Below are 17,507 nucleotides of genomic sequence, written 5' to 3'. Positions count from 1 at the left end.
TTGAACCCACAACCTGCAGACTTCACTGCATCACTTTATCTTCCTGAGCTAATGAGCTGGAGATAAACTTCTGATTCTGACACCATTTCACTCTTTGTTCTGGACATCAGGTTTAAAAATCACCACACCTGCCCGGGGATTGAACCCACAACCTCAGACCTGCTGACCAGACCTCTATCAGCCTGAGCTCCTGGATCTGACTGACACTCTTTGTTTCTGTCACATTTCACTCTTTTGAACGTCGACCCTCAAATTTCAAACAAGAATCGAACCCGCGACCTCAAAACTTGCAGCCCTGGTTTCTCCTGCTGAGCCAACAGGAGGACGAGAGCAAAGCTTCAAACTGAAACCATCAATATCGGATCATTGTCACACAACGACACACAAAACAATGACAGTCCGTTCAACATAAATCCTGTCGTCCATTATTGATCTCTATCATATGATCAGACACTTCTACATATTCCTGCATGGATCGGCTTTAACATAGTGTTCAAATCATCATGTTTGGTTTGACCTCATCTCTACTTCACAGTCTGACTGTGTTTCTATGAGCTGCAGTGATTGGTCAGGATTTTCTATCCGTTCAGTTCATATTTCACCTTCTGGACTTTGCTGCCATCTGGTGGAGATTTGCAGGAACTGCAGCCTGAACTCTGTCAGACTGAGTCTGAACAAGTAAACCTTAAATAAACCGACCTCTCTGCAGCTGAACACGTCAGGTTGAACATTAAACCTTCTCCTCCCTCTGAGTGTGATGCCTGTCCAGTGAGAGAGAGATAACACACTCTTCATGTCACAAAGTGACATTAATGAGCATCAGACACACGTTTGTTTCCTTCACTACACCAACATGGTCTGCTGTGAGCAGCAGCTGACAGCAGAGCTTCGCTGCAGCGTTCTCCCACATGAACACATGTGATTTTAGCAGGTTAACACTTTAAACAGGACGTCAACAACTGGTCACATCAGTTTGGGATATCGGGGCTTCCACGGCCTCGGACAGAACCGCTGCGGTCACATGTTCAGGAGGAGATCAGCTGACTGACGTGTTCCTGACGTGAAAAACCAGCACAGACCAGCATGATTTCCATGCTGGTCTGTGCTGGTCTGTGCTGGTTCAGCTGGTGGAGCAGCATGATGAAGCCGGGCTCATCAGTGCTGCTGGGCCGAGCATCAGTGATCCACAGGACATTAACAGCCTCCACAGATGAGGTGAAGCTGCTGCAGCAGACCACAGATCAGCTTCTCTCTCGTGCTGCGACGCTTCTCAGCTCCCACTGGAAACAAGAGCTTTTGTTTTGGTTCCTAAAACCAGCAAATTAAATTCACCACAACTGAAACACAGAACAACAGACCTGAAATAAAAAGTTATTTATGGGGAATTTAATTTGTGTTCATACAAATACATTTACAATCCATAAAACACTGGAACTAAACTGAACAACAACATCTCAGTGGAATGAGTTTCATCACAGCAACGTGTGTGTGACACCGTCACATGTGTCTCAGTTCTTTCCTCCTCATGAACTGACTGGCAGCTGGAGGGTGGAGCTGTCTGACTGAACTCCACCTGCTGGATGATTTCCACCTCCACACAGATGTTGATGCTGTGGCCTCTGGTGTCTGCAGCTCCAGCTGTTTGCACTCAGCTGGTGTGATGATATTAAAGCTGTCTGAGCTCACAGAGCTGGTTTGAGTGGCAGCGCTGCAGACTGCACACTGTCCCGGGTTTCTTTCTCCACGTCTGCTTGTGACAACATGTATCTGACGGTTTTGCAGTAGAAGTGGAACTGCTCTGTGTCTGAGCTGTTTTTAAAGACCGTGTTGAACAAACATTTGGATCTTTGTGTTTCTGAGCTGTAACACATCATCAGGTGGTGCTGCTCTTATGTTACACCTCGCTGCACGACTGTCGTCCCTGCTGACATCAGTACTGAGTCCAAGTCTGTGTCAGAACCGTCTGAATGGATTGTCTTCTGGAAGGTCTTTCATTTCTGACTGGACTCCAGAAACGCCGCCTTCAGATGATGAATCCCAACCAAACGGCCGAGTCGCGTCAGCCGCTCGCAGCTCAGGTGTCAGAGGAAGTGAGCAGGTGAAGATGTGAGCTGCACAAGACAAAGAACACACATCCATCAGCTGACGCGTCTCCACACGACGAGAGTGAAGCCAGAAGTGAGTGATCAGTGTCACACAGCTGGCTGTGCCCTCACCTGCACACCTGCACAGCTGGAACCTGCTGGAGCTTCACTCTCATGTTCTCTGCAGGTGACAGTGAGACGTCTACCTGAAGGCACAAACACACATTTAGAAACCTCTTCAACAACATGCAGCGACATGCAGAGGGGGGTTAAACATGACGGTGAAGCAGGACGTGTGGTGAACAAATGGAAACAGGATCGAGCTGTTTAATAAAACCAACTTCAGACTGATATTATCAGCCTGATTCAAGCTTGATTTAAAAAAGCTCCCGGTGGAGTTTCTGACCTGTAGTGGTGCTGTGGGTCAGTGTCTTTATGACCGGGTCCATTTAGTTTGCCTCCTTGTACACTGATGGGCACAGACACAGACAGTCGGCTCGCTGCCGTCATACGGCCACAGTCCCTCTGTTCCAGGTGCAGCAGCAGGAGCACCTGAGGCAGCAGCTGAGGCTCAACACACATTACAGCTACAGCAACATGTGCTGAAGCCGCTGAGCTCTCCGTCAGCAGCAGAGTGCTGGTGACCTCAGACTGCTTCCCCTCATTCTCCCTGACCTCTGACCTCTGACCTCTGACCACGCCAGCCACTCAAACATGGAGTCCGTCAGGGTCGTTTGCTTTGTGTGAAGCGTTCGGCGACTCGCTCGGCTCACAGGTGAAACTGGCTCGACTGCCGCTGTGACGCTGCCCTTCTTGTCGTGCTCACAGCAGCAGCTCATGTTCACATTCACGTTTCTCAAGTCTTGCTGGAGTGATTCAGCCTGATCTCTGAACAGTTTCTGATGCCTCGTCTTTGTGTCGTGTTCTTCATCATCTCTCACAGTTGTGATGTATTTGTTGTCTTTCTAACTGTCTCAGATGCTGAACGCCTGAAACCAGAGGAGAGCAAACACAGGCGGAGCAACAAAACTCTGACTCAGATGATAGAAAGTAACTCTGTGGGCCGGTATTCACCACGTGCTGTCAGAAGTGACGTGGTGAAAGTTTGGGCCTGATGCCAGCGGGTGTGTTTCCATTCTGCTCTGTGTAGCTGCAGAATCTGGCAGTGACGAAGCCGTGGAAGCATCCAGATCTCCAGCAGGAGACACGCTGCAATATGTGTCCCCTTTACAAGATATGTTCATATTGCCACTGCAAGCAGAGCTGCAAAACTCAAAGTACTGACAGTCCAGAACACAGAAGTAAAGAAGAACTCTGCATGTGTGTGTTGGTCAACACACTCGTGTTTCTGTCTGTGGTGTGTGTATGTACCATCTAACACCTTCATTGTTTCTGTGCGGGACTTTTCTCACATTCACTTGGGAGGAGAGGTTCAGCTTTGCAAAGAGGCCCGGTCCAGGATCCACAGGACCAGAGACTCCATGTTGGCCATGGTGGCAGTCTGAGGCCCTGAAACCCCCTGAAGGGAAGAAGCGCCCCGACACAAAGAGCAGCAGGCCGCCGCCACCCCTCAGAAACTCTGCAGGCTGACAGGTGACACATGCAGCAGCAGCAGCCACACGCTGCTGGTGGGATGTCAAGGACTGACTGGAGATTCAAATGTTCTTTGTTCTGCTGTGACAGAAGCGTCACTGTTTATCTCTGCATTTCCTTTCTGTCCATTTCACTCACTGTGAATAATGTTGCTGTAAGAAAATGCTGCATCTTATGTGTCTTTATGTTAAACGTGGTCAGCAGATTCTCCTCAGCTGTGATATAATCCTGCACCTCAGCACAGCTGTCACCATCATAATTCATACCTGTTGTAATTGGATTGTATTGTTATTAGGCAGCACTTACTATGTACCAGACAGACAAAGATCCTTGTTGTGACGCCACAAGGAAAACAGATGATGAGCATTTACAGTCAGAAACATTCAGTCTGTTCATGGACTCTGATGAAGCAGTTGGAACATTAATGTGCGTCTGTGAGACGTTTGAAGGAAAACAATTAGAAAATATCCACATTGGAAGTTGTTACTGTGACACAGCTGTCACATTCTGTGGTCTCTGAATATGAACTGTCCATATGCACGAGTCAGAGAGACGCACATCACTGATCCTGCAGCAGAAAGGTTTCCTATTGGATCAGGCAGGCCGACCCTTAAAAGGTCAAACTCACAGTATAGAAATATAGATATTAAAACATCAGCTGACTGAGTGCTGATCTCTGGTGAGGACTGCAGGCTGGATTACATGTGAAGAGTTCAGATGAAGCTGCAGCTACAGAAGTAAGATGAGAATCAAACAATATTTCCTGAATTTCACTCACATTAAACGTATTATAGCAGCCCAGCTCTCCATCTGTACAGATAAGTACACTTCAAACCAACAGGCAGCTCATCAGATGAATACACCGTCTGTAAAACACACACCTGAGCAGGTGTTGATCCCCGGCTGTCTGCATGCAGCCCTGCAGCAGCTCCACTGCTCTGTTCCCTCAGCTGCCACTTCCTGCTTCAGTATTATTCTCAACATCTCACACTGAATCATTTCCAGCAGAGATTAATATGAGGAAAAGCTCAGCAAAGTTCCCAGAGCATCAGGTCAGAAACCTGATCACCTTCTTGATGATTTTCCTCAAACATTGATGGAAGTGAAACGAGCTCAGCCGTGTTTCGTCACGTCTACGGGTCGTACAGAGGGTCAAACTTCACAGCAGCGTTTGTCTCTCCGCCCTGCAGGCCAGCAGAGCTCAGCTGGATTCAACCTGAAGCCTCCTGGCTGCAGCACGCAGATCGGGGAGTGGCTCGGCGTGGGCGGGGTCACGCGTTTGACTCCGCCCACACCGACTACACCCACTGCGCAGGCGCCCTCTGGTGGCGGACACCAGGCAGCACATGGTCAGACGTCACTGCAGCGCCCTCAGCTGTTAGCTGGAGTTCATCACAGCAGGCAGAGAGCTGATGATCAGTGAAATGTTTCAGCTGTTATTGTTCCATCATCTGTGTGCTGATATGTTCCGTCTCTGCTTCAGCTTCTCATGAAATAAACAGCTTCTGCATGGAGCTCCTGTCATCATCATTTATATCAGGATCAGTTCTGCTGCAACATGTTTCTGTTCCCATCTTCAGTGGAAACACCAGCCGACATCACAACAGTCAGAATACATCATGTGGAAATACATTCTGGTCTCATCCTGTGAAGAAAATACTGATGATGTGTTTACATGTTGATGAGGCCTCACAGCTGCACACACACACACACACACACACACACACACACACACACACACACACACCTTCTGTCTGAGGTTCAGTGTGTAACTGGAACAGTGACGTGAGCCCCAGACTTCATACTGGACTTCTAACTGGATTCAAACACACACAGCCATGAAAAAGCTGCATGCATCTGATAGACTTTACTGTTTTTATCTCTTTTTTACTGTAAGTCCATTATTGTATCATGCTGCCACACACACACACACACACACACACACACACACACACACACACACACACACACACACACACACACACACACACACACTCAGCAGATCAGAGACTGAAGTGACGTCTGAGCCACTGACACCAGAACAGCTTTATTCCTTTCTGTCACTTTCTTTCAGAAGCAGAAAACAGCTGCAGCTGCCTCGTGTCCATCATTTCTTTACTGAATGCTTCAGAATCTTCCCTCAGCTCCTCCGTCTGCTCTTCATCCAGGCCGTCAGACAGACGCAGCATCTTCCTCGTCCGTGGTGATGATGATGATGATGATCAGCAGCTGATGCTTCAGAGACACATTCTGAAGGCCACTTCCAGATCCTGGATCAGTGGAGGGATGAAGCTTCAGTCTGCAGGTGGAATGAATCACATGACGTCTCACCTGTCGTCCTCTCTGCTCTCGTCACCTTCTTCTCTCCTGCAGTCTGTCTTCTTCAGACCTCGGTGATTTAATGACAGCAGACATTCAGTATGAAAACCTTCATGTTGTGTGTTGACAGAGTGCAACAGGTTATTTAAAGGCTCAGATTCAACAGGGTGATACTGAGAGACAAAACCAGCTGCTGATGTGCAGCACGTTTCCCTCTGAAGAAGGAAACGCAGGAAGATTCAAACATGTTCAGAAAAATAAAACCTCGTATATTAAATGTCACAACTGACACAGTACAAAGTGCAGAGCGACTGTGAGCAGCGCTGCCGGGGATGTTGGGCCCCGTGAAAACTAATCTAATGGGGCCGGAGAAAAAATCTGATGCCGTTTTATATAAAACTGCATTTTAATGATATTTCTGACTGTCACTCCATATTTGTGAAGAGAACAACATGACAGTCAGCTGGTTACTGCTCACCGTCTCCTCCTCGTCCTGCAGCTCTGATTTATCTCCACTGTCGACTCACAGCTGGTGGCAGACTGGGACAGACAGTGATGGACAGACTGGGACAGACAGTGATGGACAGACTGGGACAGACAGTGATGGACAGACTGGGACAGACTGGGACAGTGATGGACAGACTGGGACAGACAGTGATGGACAGACTGGGACAGACTGGGACAGTGATGGACAGACTGGGACAGACAGTGATGGACAGACTGGGACAGACTGGGACAGACAGTGATGGACAGACTGGGACAGACAGTGATGGACAGACTGGGACAGACTGGGACAGTGATGGACAGACTGGGACAGACTGGGACAGTGATGGACAGACTGGGACAGACAGTGATGGACAGACTGGGACAGACAGTGATGGACAGACTGGGACAGACTGGGACAGTGATGGACAGACTGGGACAGACAGTGATGGACAGACTGGGACAGACTGGGACAGTGATGGACAGACTGGGACAGACAGTGATGGACAGACTGGGACAGACTGGGACAGACAGTGATGGACAGACTGGGACAGACTGGGACAGTGATGGACAGACTGGGACAGACAGTGATGGACAGACTGGGACAGTGATGGACAGACTGGGACAGACAGTGATGGACAGACTGGGACAGTGATGGACAGACTGGGCTGCTGCTGACTCGGCTGTTGTTCAGTCTGCTGAAAGCAGCAGTGACGGTGATTTAATATGAATGTTGCTGAATGTTTCCCTGCACTGATGAAATGTTGATGAGATGTATGCTAACACTAGCCTGTAGCTAGCTAGCTGATGTGACTGTGGACATGAAGCTAACAGGCTAACAGCCTCAGACTGAAGGCTCCCCACCTGTCCAGGTGAGTCACTGGGTCACACACTGACACTCTGTCCTCTGTCTTTCCTCTCTTTCCTTCTCTGAACACCAGATTGTGATTCCGGCAACATTGTGATGACTGAAGTTCATCTACTGACAGCAGCTGAACACGTCACTGACCGGAAGTGACAGGCAGGACCAAACCATTTCCTGCAGAAACAGGGGGGTGGTCGCTCAGTGCGGATGTTTACCTTCTGGCCAATGGGACATTTAACTTTAACTGCCAATAACAAGGAAAAACAAAGACATCATTCATGTTATTACATCTGAAATATCTGCTCAGTGATGACGGTTTAATCATTTTATATCAGTTTTTATATATTTGTTGGGATTGAAGCTTTTCCCTCCTGTGTGGCCCCGGGCTGCTTTCACTTCTAATCTAAATGTCTGTAATATAGTTATTTCTTTATTGAAATAACAGGAATCTGATGGAACGCGAGATTAAATCCTGCAACATTCTGCTCACCTGAGCTCACCTGTAAATATACACAAATATAAATGCAACACGTTGTTTTTTGCTGCCGTTTCTCTCACAAGCTGAAGTGAACGATTTTATACAGGTTTTCTTTTTATGTGCACTAAATAATTAATTGTTTCAGATGTTGAGCGCACATTTGTTAACAGCCAATCAGAGCAGCCGCACACCTGACAGGTGTGGCAGGTCAAGGTGGGATTAGGCGAGTTCTTTTTTTTATTATTACTGTTGTTGACAAACAGAATATGAACACATGGAGTGAGGGTGTGATGTCATCAAGCTGAAGTTGAAAATCACAGTTGAAAACAAGGAGAATAATATCAGAGTCTTTATGACTTTCTTATTCTCACACTGACTGATTGTGTTGATGTGTTGTTTGATTTCCTTTTTGAGACGATATGAGTACTGGAACATCTCAGACTGTGAGATCAGCAGCAGCCGTGTGGCCGCAGCTGTGGGACCGTCAACATGAAGAAACCTATAAAATCCTTCATGTGACGCAACAACCCTGAAAGATGTCGTCAGCTAACTGCCGAGTTGTGTCAGCTGGTGGTGATGATGGAGAAGTGGTGACCTACAGACAACACAGGTTCAGTGTTACTGTCCTGTCCACTCTTATTCAGCCTTTCTGTTCCCGTCACAGTAACAACACAAAGGATTCTGCTGAGATATTGTGCGTGTGATGAGATGCAGCGGGACCAGACATCTGACTCACTCACCTGCTCTGATTATTGGATTTCACTCACTGTGAATAATGTCGCTGTAAGAAAACGCTTCATCTCATGTGTCTTTATGCATATTAGTTCAACGTGGTCAGCTGATTCCCCTCAGCTGTGACATCATCACCTGGCTGCTGCAGGAGCTCAGCTTGAAGGCGCCTGTTGAACAGGATGCAGGTACAGGTGTTCCCATGCTGGTCACCAGGGGGCGGAGCTTTAACTCAAGTGTTACATTGGGAGGGAGGGTGTGTTGTCCTGTCTGCTGGGTCCTGGTCCGGTGGAGCTGCTGGGTCCTGGTCCGGTGGAGCTGCTGGGTCCTGGTCCGGTGGAGCTGCTGGTCCGTCTCAGACCTCCTCTCCTCGGCCTACTGTGGATTATTATGGACTGTGTCGGTGGATTATTGTTGGATTATTAACTCTGCTGAGTTAGTCGCGTCTTTCTTTAGCACATTTATTAGAATATTTGTTGTGACAATCACTCCTACAGTTTAATTATGTTTTGATGTCTTACTTTGTCAAATTAAAGTCAGTTTAAAGTAACTAAACTATATCTGAGCTTTAGTTCTGCCACAGAAGGTTCAGACCAGATCAGCAGACACAAGACGTCCACTTTGTAACAAATATTCCTTCAGTATCACAAAGTGCTCGTCAGTCATTAATCTTCATTTTTAACTCTGACAAGCACAAAGAGTCCAAAACTGCTTCACACTGCCGACTGGGACACTGTGCTGAATATTACACTGTTTAATATAAAACACATTCTGCATTAGTGCAGCACAACTCAGTGATACACTGTCAATATCTGCTGAGGATCCATTTTACTCAGTAACCACAGGAGCAGTTCTGAACGGTTCTGGAGCCGCAGATCAGGACCAGCACCGCTGGACCAGGAAGCATCAGGACCGCCTCCAGCACCACCGGACCAGGAAGCATCAGGACCGCCTCCAGCACCACTGGACCAGGAAGCAGCAGGACCGCCTCCAGCACCACCGGACCAGGAAGCAGCAGGACCGCCTCCAGCACCGCCGGACCAGGAAGCAGCAGGACCGCCTCCAGCACCGCCGGACCAGGATGCTGAAGTTTAAAAATGTTTTACAGTGTAAAATAAACATGTTTGAGGAGCTCTGCATCAGTTCCATGGTCCTGGTCCTGTAGAGGATCCACATGGTTCTCCTTGTATTATCATCCTAGTTTGAGGACATAAGGGTCCCTGAACAGCTTCTTGCATCGGGCCGCCAGAAAGACAGAACCGACCCTGCTCACATGAAACCTATTTCAGCGTCCCTGTGCAGGTTAACAGTTAAAGTCCTGAACTGGTTTTTAAAGATTCATTTAGTTTGATCCCTCTCTCTCTCTCTCACACGCACGCACACACACACACACACACACACACACACACACACACACACACACACACACACACACACACACACGCACACACACACACACGGCGCTTCTCAACACACAGATTCAAAATGATGCACATTTTGGCCCCACAGCAAAAAGTGACAAATTCCTAATAATTGCATGAATACTGGCAGTACAGACGTTTTTTGGAGCTGTAGCCAAGTCATTTTCCCAATTTGTGATTTGTGAAACATGTTACAGGCACGTTACTTGACACGTGCCAGAGGAAGTAAGATAAGATTTAAGCGTCACCTCACTCTATGTTCTCTACTGCAGACATCACGTTTAAATACTGGACCCACAGTGTTTTACAGCAGGATGATCTGAACAGCTGTTCTAATAACACTGAAAATGTATTTTTCTATTTTCAAGACTTAATCAGTGAGCTGCAGTCAGGCTACATTCATGATTTTATCCAGTCAAACTAACCAAAAACTTCTTATTGATCATCACAGTGTCAGGGCGTTCCTGTAACCATGGTAACTGACGGTGCCACAGACGCTGAATGAAGCCGTTCACACAGAGACACTGCAGACAAAGTCCAGACTATAGTTGTTGTTTCACACCTGTAGCGCACAACAGGTGTCAGACGAGTTCTCACCTGTTGACTGAACTCACAAACTAATTCATAACGCTGCAGCGCGACGAGTCCTTGCTAGCTAAGCAGCTAAACTTTAGCTCCGCCCCGTGTTTAGACCCCGCCCCGTGCGCGTCACTATACTATCATTGGTCAGACAGCAAACGCTGTTACGATCCCATTGGCTGCAGAGTGTGACAATCTGTCAATGAACTCAGCCAACACTTATTTTCCTCCTGAGCTACAGTATAAATCGCCTCTGGGAAGTTTGAGTGACTGAAATCCGACGTAGGGACGAAGAACTTTAATTCACACACACACACACACACACACACACACACACACACACACACACACACACACACACACACACACACACACACACACACTCTGTTGCTCACCATTGTTGTCTTATCGCTGTCATAAAAAACGCCACATTTCCAAACGCTAACTGCTATCAGCGCGCACGCGCACTGACGCGGCCTCGGCCGCCATGACACAATAAGAATTGTATTAATAATATTTGTGAATTGCAGTATGTAGTATTACTTTATTAGAAGCTATACAATGGCGAAATAATAACAGAGGCGATGTTTTAAAAAAATATTTATTAGACAAATTTAAAAAAAACTCGTAAAAAAAAAAAAAAAGAAAAGAAAAGAAAATCTTGCCAAAAGACTGGGGGAACTCCGTCCCCCGACCACTACACCGCTGCTTCTACTGAAATCTAAAAGAAGAAAAGCTGCAGCAGCAGACATAAACCTCAACAATGTTCTCTGGGTTTGTTACGTGCTGTATGTTCATGTTTGCATCAGGATCTCAGTACACATGCTGCAGACTGGATTCCAGATAAAGACACAGAGTTTGACTCATCCACACTGATCACAGGCCAGTTTTTACACAGTCAAATGAAAACGCTTTGTTAACATTCAGCACGTTGACTCGTCATTCAGCCTTTCGTTCCGTTACACATTTGACCTTATGACAGAAGTCACGATGTGCACATGAGCTTCCTCTCTGCTGTCAGCTGCTGGACCGAGTGACTCTGGAATGGTTCTGGTAACTCCCTCAGGTGGATCATAGTTCTGAAGAACAAGACTCCAGATGAAGACAGAGAGGAACACGTCAGTCAGCTGATCCCTGATCTGTGGTTCTGTGCTGCAGGCAGAACAGAAAGACTTCCTCGTTTCTCGCTTTCTTTTTATTGTGACAGTCTAAAGGGAGAGTGTGAAGTTCCACATGTTGTGAAGAAAACCCAGCGGAACACGTGAATCATCAGTTGGTCCAACAGAATCCACTCGTCCACTTCATGGATCCATCAAGTTTAATAGAACCACATGTTGGCAGGTGACACTATGCACCTTTAACTCCCTGCAGCCACAAGTGGACATTAGAATAAAGTGCTCAGTGCTTCAGCTGTCAGCCACACTGACTCAGTGTATCTGAAGTATGACACCCACCACATTAAAGGAACAGTTCACCCAGAAGTCAAATCCAGTCAGGTGAAGTGTCGGCAGCCCACCAAACGTTTCTGGATCTCCTCCTGAACATGTGACCGCAGCGGTTCTGTCCGAGGCCGTGGAAGCCCCGATATCCCAAACTGATGTGACCAGTTGTTGACGTCCTGTTTAAAGTGTTAACCTGCTAAAATCACATGTGTTCATGTGGGAGAACGCTGCAGCGAAGCTCTCCTGTCAGCTGCTGCTCACAGCAGACCATGTTGGTGTAGTGAAGGAAACAAACGTGTGTCTGATGCTCATTAATGTCACTTTGTGACATGAAGAGTGTTTATCTCTCTCTCACTGGACAGGCATCACACTCAGAGGGAGGAGAAGGTTTAATGTTCAACCTGACGTGTTCAGCTGCAGAGAGGTCGGTTTATTTAAGGTTTACTTGTTCAGACTCAGTCTGACAGAGTTCAGGCTGCAGTTCCTGCAAATCTCCACCAGATGGCAGCAAAGTCCAGAAGGTGAAATATGAACTGAACGGATAGAAAATCCTGACCAATCACTGCAGCTCATAGAAACACAGTCAGACTGTGAAGTAGAGATGAGGTCAAACCAAACATGATGATTTGAACACTATGTTAAAGCCGATCCATGCAGGAATATGTAGAAGTGTCTGATCATATGATAGAGATCAATAATGGACGACAGGATTTATGTTGAACGGACTGTCATTGTTTTGTGTGTCGTTGTGTGACAATGATCCGATATTGATGGTTTCAGTTTGAAGCTTTGCTCTCGTCCTCCTGTTGGCTCAGCAGGAGAAACCAGGGCTGCAAGTTTTGAGGTCGGGGGTTCGATTCTTGTTTGAAATTTGAGGGTCGACGTTCAAAACAGTGAAATGTGACAGAAACAAAGAGCATCAGTCAGATCCAGGAGCTCAGGCTGATAGAGGTCTGGTCAGCAGGTCTGAGGTTGTGGGTTCAATCCCCGGGCAGGTGTGGTGATTTTTAAACCTGATGTCCAGAACAAAGAGTGAAATGGTGTCAGAATCAGAAGTTTATCTCCAGCTCATTAGCTCAGGAAGATAAAGTGATGCAGTGAAGTCTGCAGGTTGTGGGTTCAAACCCTGCCTGAGTGTTGAAGGCTGGTCTCTGATCAGCAGCTCAGGTGGACACTCTACAGCTCACAGTTTGATCTCAGGACACTCACTGACTTTTGAGGTCCAGCACTGATGAATGAAAACTTGACAGCGCTCAGAGAAGAGATGTGTCCAACAAAAGCTCCAGACTCTTTCTGAAGCTGCTGCTCAGAAGAAGGAGTGAAAACCTGTGAGAGACTTTTAATTCTTTGACTAAATGAAGAACATCTGCCATCAGCAGCTCCAGGCTCCTGGTGGCCCTCGGTCTTCCTCTGTGGGGCTTTAACTGATTCAACCAAAGTGTCCTGAGGTAGATGTGCAGGTAGCTCAGTGGGTTGGAGGGATGTTGTGGAGTTCTGAGATTCTGAGTTCGACCCTTGATTGTTGTTGAGTTTTGAAACGTTCAGATCAAAGTGTGAAAAGCTCCTGAATCTTTATAAACCTGCAGTTACTGAGACTTTCCTCAGATTAAAACGCTTTGTGTGAAAATAACCTGCTCTGCTGCATTTACACTCTAACAACACGCTGCTTGCGTGTCAATGGTCGTTTTGTCAATAAAGCTAGTTTTGTCAATAAAGCTCGTTTCAAACGAGTCGAGTCCGTTTGCCCAATCAGAGGTAGAGACGTCACACTTCCGGTCTGTCTCGTATGGCCCCAGTCAGCCAGCAGCTCTCTGTTTGTCCACCGACATGCTGACGGTCGGACGCTTCGTGTGAGCAGCAGATAAATAAAGTAAGTGCTTCATTCATCTGTTCCATGTTTTCACCGGCTGTCTGGATACTTCGCATGTCGCTCCAGCGACAGTAACCGAGCTAACACTGCTGTCCGTGTGGCTAACTAACAGCTAGCTGCCATTAGCTTGTTAGCTCCGCTGTGTTGTGCCGTGAACAAACCGTTTCAGTGAAGAATGATGGCACTCGGAGTGAAATGAAGCGTTTACGTGAACATTTGGACTCACATAATGTTAAATTGAGGGTCAAGAACGCTTCAAATCAAGGTATTTGACGAGCGTTTTCCATGCTAGCTTAGCAACGCTAGCTAATGAGCACTGATTGAAAGTAACTGAGTGCAGCTGTGCAGCAAGTCTGCATTTAATCAGGTACAAATTAAACTCGTTTGTGTCTAAATCTCAAACAGCCAGTGACGAAATAAACCAGGTTTGATTTCCTCAGGTTCGTTCTTAGGTTCCATATTCTGCTACTTTATAGTTCCACTCTGCTTGTACATTTGATTTAAACACACATAAGTAGGCGAGAGTTGGACTGAAAGTTTATAATTGAGACAGTTGAGTCAAGCAGCTCTTTGTGTGAACTAGTTTTCCTGCTGCTTTATGACTGAACATGTAACACTTGTGTTAAACTTGTCGTGTTCTGCTTTCAGATTCCCTCTATGGCTTCTGGAGCGGGTCCGAGAGCGACGGGCACAGCCGGCAGCCGCTTCCAGCACCGGGAGCGGGTCGCTTCACACGACCAGATGAGGTCCGTTCTTTTTGCTGTTCCAGTCTCATCCCTCAGAGGGAAGTGAGGCTGTGAGAAACATCAGATCCACCTGCAGCCAACACTGTTAGTCACTGTCAGTTTGTCTGCAGATGCTCATTTTGGCGACTTTTTAGAAGTGAAGTGTTTGTGCTTAGCATTAGCATCCAGTGCTAGTACCTGTCTGACATCATGAAATAAAGACACCATGTTTGATTCAGTTTTTATTGAGCCACAATGTTGAAATGTGCAGTTTGATCTTTTGTCTGATTCATTTCATGGGAATGTGATAAAAATTAGCTTCATTTTTATTTGATCCAAAAATATTGTAGCATTTAAGAGTTGATGTGTTAATTGTTTAATGACAAAGTGAAATAAAGGTCACAGCTGACAAAGAACATGCAGTCAAATGAAGTTTACTGTTGTCTGCAGTGAAAACAACTCATGAATACAGAATTGGAGACAAACACAGGAAACAAATTCAGACTTGTAGTGAATTTATTGAAATATGTTACAAGTACCAAATAACTTCCATACACATTAAAAACATTAACATTCAAACATGCTTGAAAAATGTAGAATATGTGTAGAAGATAACGCAGCAGCCTTTCACAATAAAATGTAGTTCAGCTGTTTGAACTCGTCGTCTTCTACAGGAACTGAGACCAAGATGGAAAAAGTCTGTTTTCTTTGTTCACTATCAATATGTCAACTATTAATGCATTTCCAAGTACAACACTGTTCTACTTTGAAATGCATCAATAGTTGACATATTGATAGTGAACAAAGAAAACAGACTTTTTCCATCTTGGTCTCAGTTCCTGTAGAAGACGACGAGTTCAAACAGCTGAACTACATTTTATTGTGAAAGGCTGCTGTGTTTTCTTCTACACATTCTACATTTTTTAAGCATGTTTGAATGTTAACATGTTTAATGTGTATGGAAGTTATTTGGTGTAAAAGACATAACGGTGAGTTCCCTCTCAGGATCTGACGCACCTGGAAGAAGAAGAAACAAAGTTAAAGTCGACTGTTGGCAACAAGAATCTGACAGATAACAAAGTTAGTTCCTCATCACAGGATGGTTTTCAAACGCCTCGTCTGTTCTCACCTGCTACCTTTTCACCAGCGAGTCCTTCAGGCCTCGTCAGCTGGACGGCAGCTGGTTTTAAAGTTCCTGGTCCCGGGGTCGGCCCCTCTTCTCATGGTGCAGGGCTGCGTTTCCTCTGAACGTCTGAAACAAATCAAATGCAGACAGAATCAGACAGAAACACTACAGGCTGTAGAAAGTGACACGAGCCAGCTGAGCCTGGTGTCCCACGTACCTGCTGATGGTTATCGCTGTGCAGCTGCTCGCCTGGCAGATCTACTACAGCAAGAAGCTGCTGGACCAGAGGTTCACCTGCACACAGGACCAGAAGAAGAAATCAGCTCATCTGAGCTTCTGTGAGGACAAAGAGGAGCGACTCCCAAAACTGTTGTGCTCCTCTGTCACCTGTTTCTACATTTCTGTTAGAATTGTCCTGGACTGCTGCCGTCCGTCTGTACATGAATCCTCTCGGCCTTTTCATCATTCACACGCTGGAACATGGAAGCTGCTGGTATGGAAACATTAATACATTTAAATCAGACTGGATGGTCTGTCAGCCGGTTCTGAAGTCATTTAGCACTCAGCCTGTTGTGGAGTAAAAACTCTCCCTATACGGTGAGGCAGGATTATTGTGGAATAAAGCTCACGTGCAGTCAAACGTGGTTTACAACTAGAGTCGACTGTCCAGGTGACGTCTGCTGTGAACAGCAACTCATGAATATATAATGTGGAGCAAACTGTTGGAGGGGCAGATAAACTAACCCACCACAGATGATCTGTTAGAGTCAAAAGTTCAGGATTTCAGGTTCTGTTCACTTATTTTATTGAAGGTTGAGCGTGATGATTTGGAAACGGTTCATTAGGTTTCCTGTAAAAGAAACAAGCAGAAATAATTAGTAACAAACTCAGACTGGTGACTTTACAAAGGAAATTCATGATTGTAATTTCTACTCTGATTTAACCAACGTGCTCTTTAGCAACACTGGAAGTGCATCAGAAGTGACAGACGACCATAATGATCATTAAATAGAGACCCAGTGGACCAACAGCCCAACAGATGTGATCCACAAGCCAACAGCAGCTCCCAGAATGTGTCCAAACCTAAAGTAGCATCACGTCCACCAACACCAAGTCATGACATCACTCACCTGAGCAGGTACGCACGCCACACTGAGGAACCAAAGACTGACTGTGTGGCAGCAGCTCAGCTTTATAGGCTGCAGGCGGCTTGATTGGCTGCTGCAGCGGCCGGCCCCCGGAACGTTCCATTTCTGTGGGGGAGTCTGATTCTCTCTGAACAACTGGAGTTCCAACGCCTCAATTCACTGATTCAAACAATCAGTCAGTCAAAGCTTTATTGTCATGCAGTTTCTCCAGGATCAACAAGACAAACACAAACACACAGTCAGAGCTGAATGCTGCTGTCCACCTGTCTGATCAGCAGCTCAGGTGGACACTCTACAGCTCACAGTTTGATCTCAGGACGCTCGCTGGCTTTTGAAGTCCAGCGCTTAGAAATGAAACCTTGAAAGCGCTCAGAGAAGAGACGTGTCCAGTAAAAGTGTGTGAAGAGCCGGACTCTTTCTGAAGCTGCTGCTCAGAAGAAGGAGTGGAAACCTCTGACAGACTCTTTGCTTGTTGCTTCCTGTGAGCTCAGCAGGTGAAACCAGGGCTGGAGGGGGTCGAGTCCCCTCCCGAGGTTCCTCACAGGTGGAAGCAGGGGGTTATGGGACAATTGTCCACATTGTTTGCTTGCTGATTCTGAGAGAAAATGGACAGATGTTGGACTTGGAGCAGAGTCTCCTGCCACC

At 46.5% G+C, this 17,507-nt stretch overlaps 2 long non-coding RNA genes across 2 annotated transcripts; one reads left to right on the top strand and one right to left on the bottom strand.

Moving 5' to 3' along the window:
- Window positions 1–264: 264 nt before the first annotated feature.
- On the bottom strand, window positions 265–4,995 carry LOC119015652. Its single transcript, XR_005073423.1, has 3 exons — window positions 4,559–4,995; window positions 2,217–2,290; window positions 265–2,111 (listed from the first exon to the last, which is right to left on the bottom strand). It is a non-coding gene; the product is annotated as an uncharacterized LOC119015652 (long non-coding RNA).
- Window positions 4,996–13,706: 8,711 nt separating this feature from the next.
- Window positions 13,707–15,004, top strand: LOC119014948. The gene is made up of 2 exons (XR_005073120.1): window positions 13,707–13,863; window positions 14,512–15,004. It is a non-coding gene; the product is annotated as an uncharacterized LOC119014948 (long non-coding RNA).
- Window positions 15,005–17,507: the final 2,503 nt, after the last annotated feature.

This window comes from Acanthopagrus latus, chromosome 24, assembly GCF_904848185.1.
Source record: "Acanthopagrus latus isolate v.2019 chromosome 24, fAcaLat1.1, whole genome shotgun sequence".
NCBI classification, from domain to species: domain Eukaryota; kingdom Metazoa; phylum Chordata; class Actinopteri; order Spariformes; family Sparidae; genus Acanthopagrus; species Acanthopagrus latus.
The sequence above is the reverse complement of the archived record's forward strand: the minus strand, read 5'-3'. Positions and strand labels throughout refer to the sequence as shown.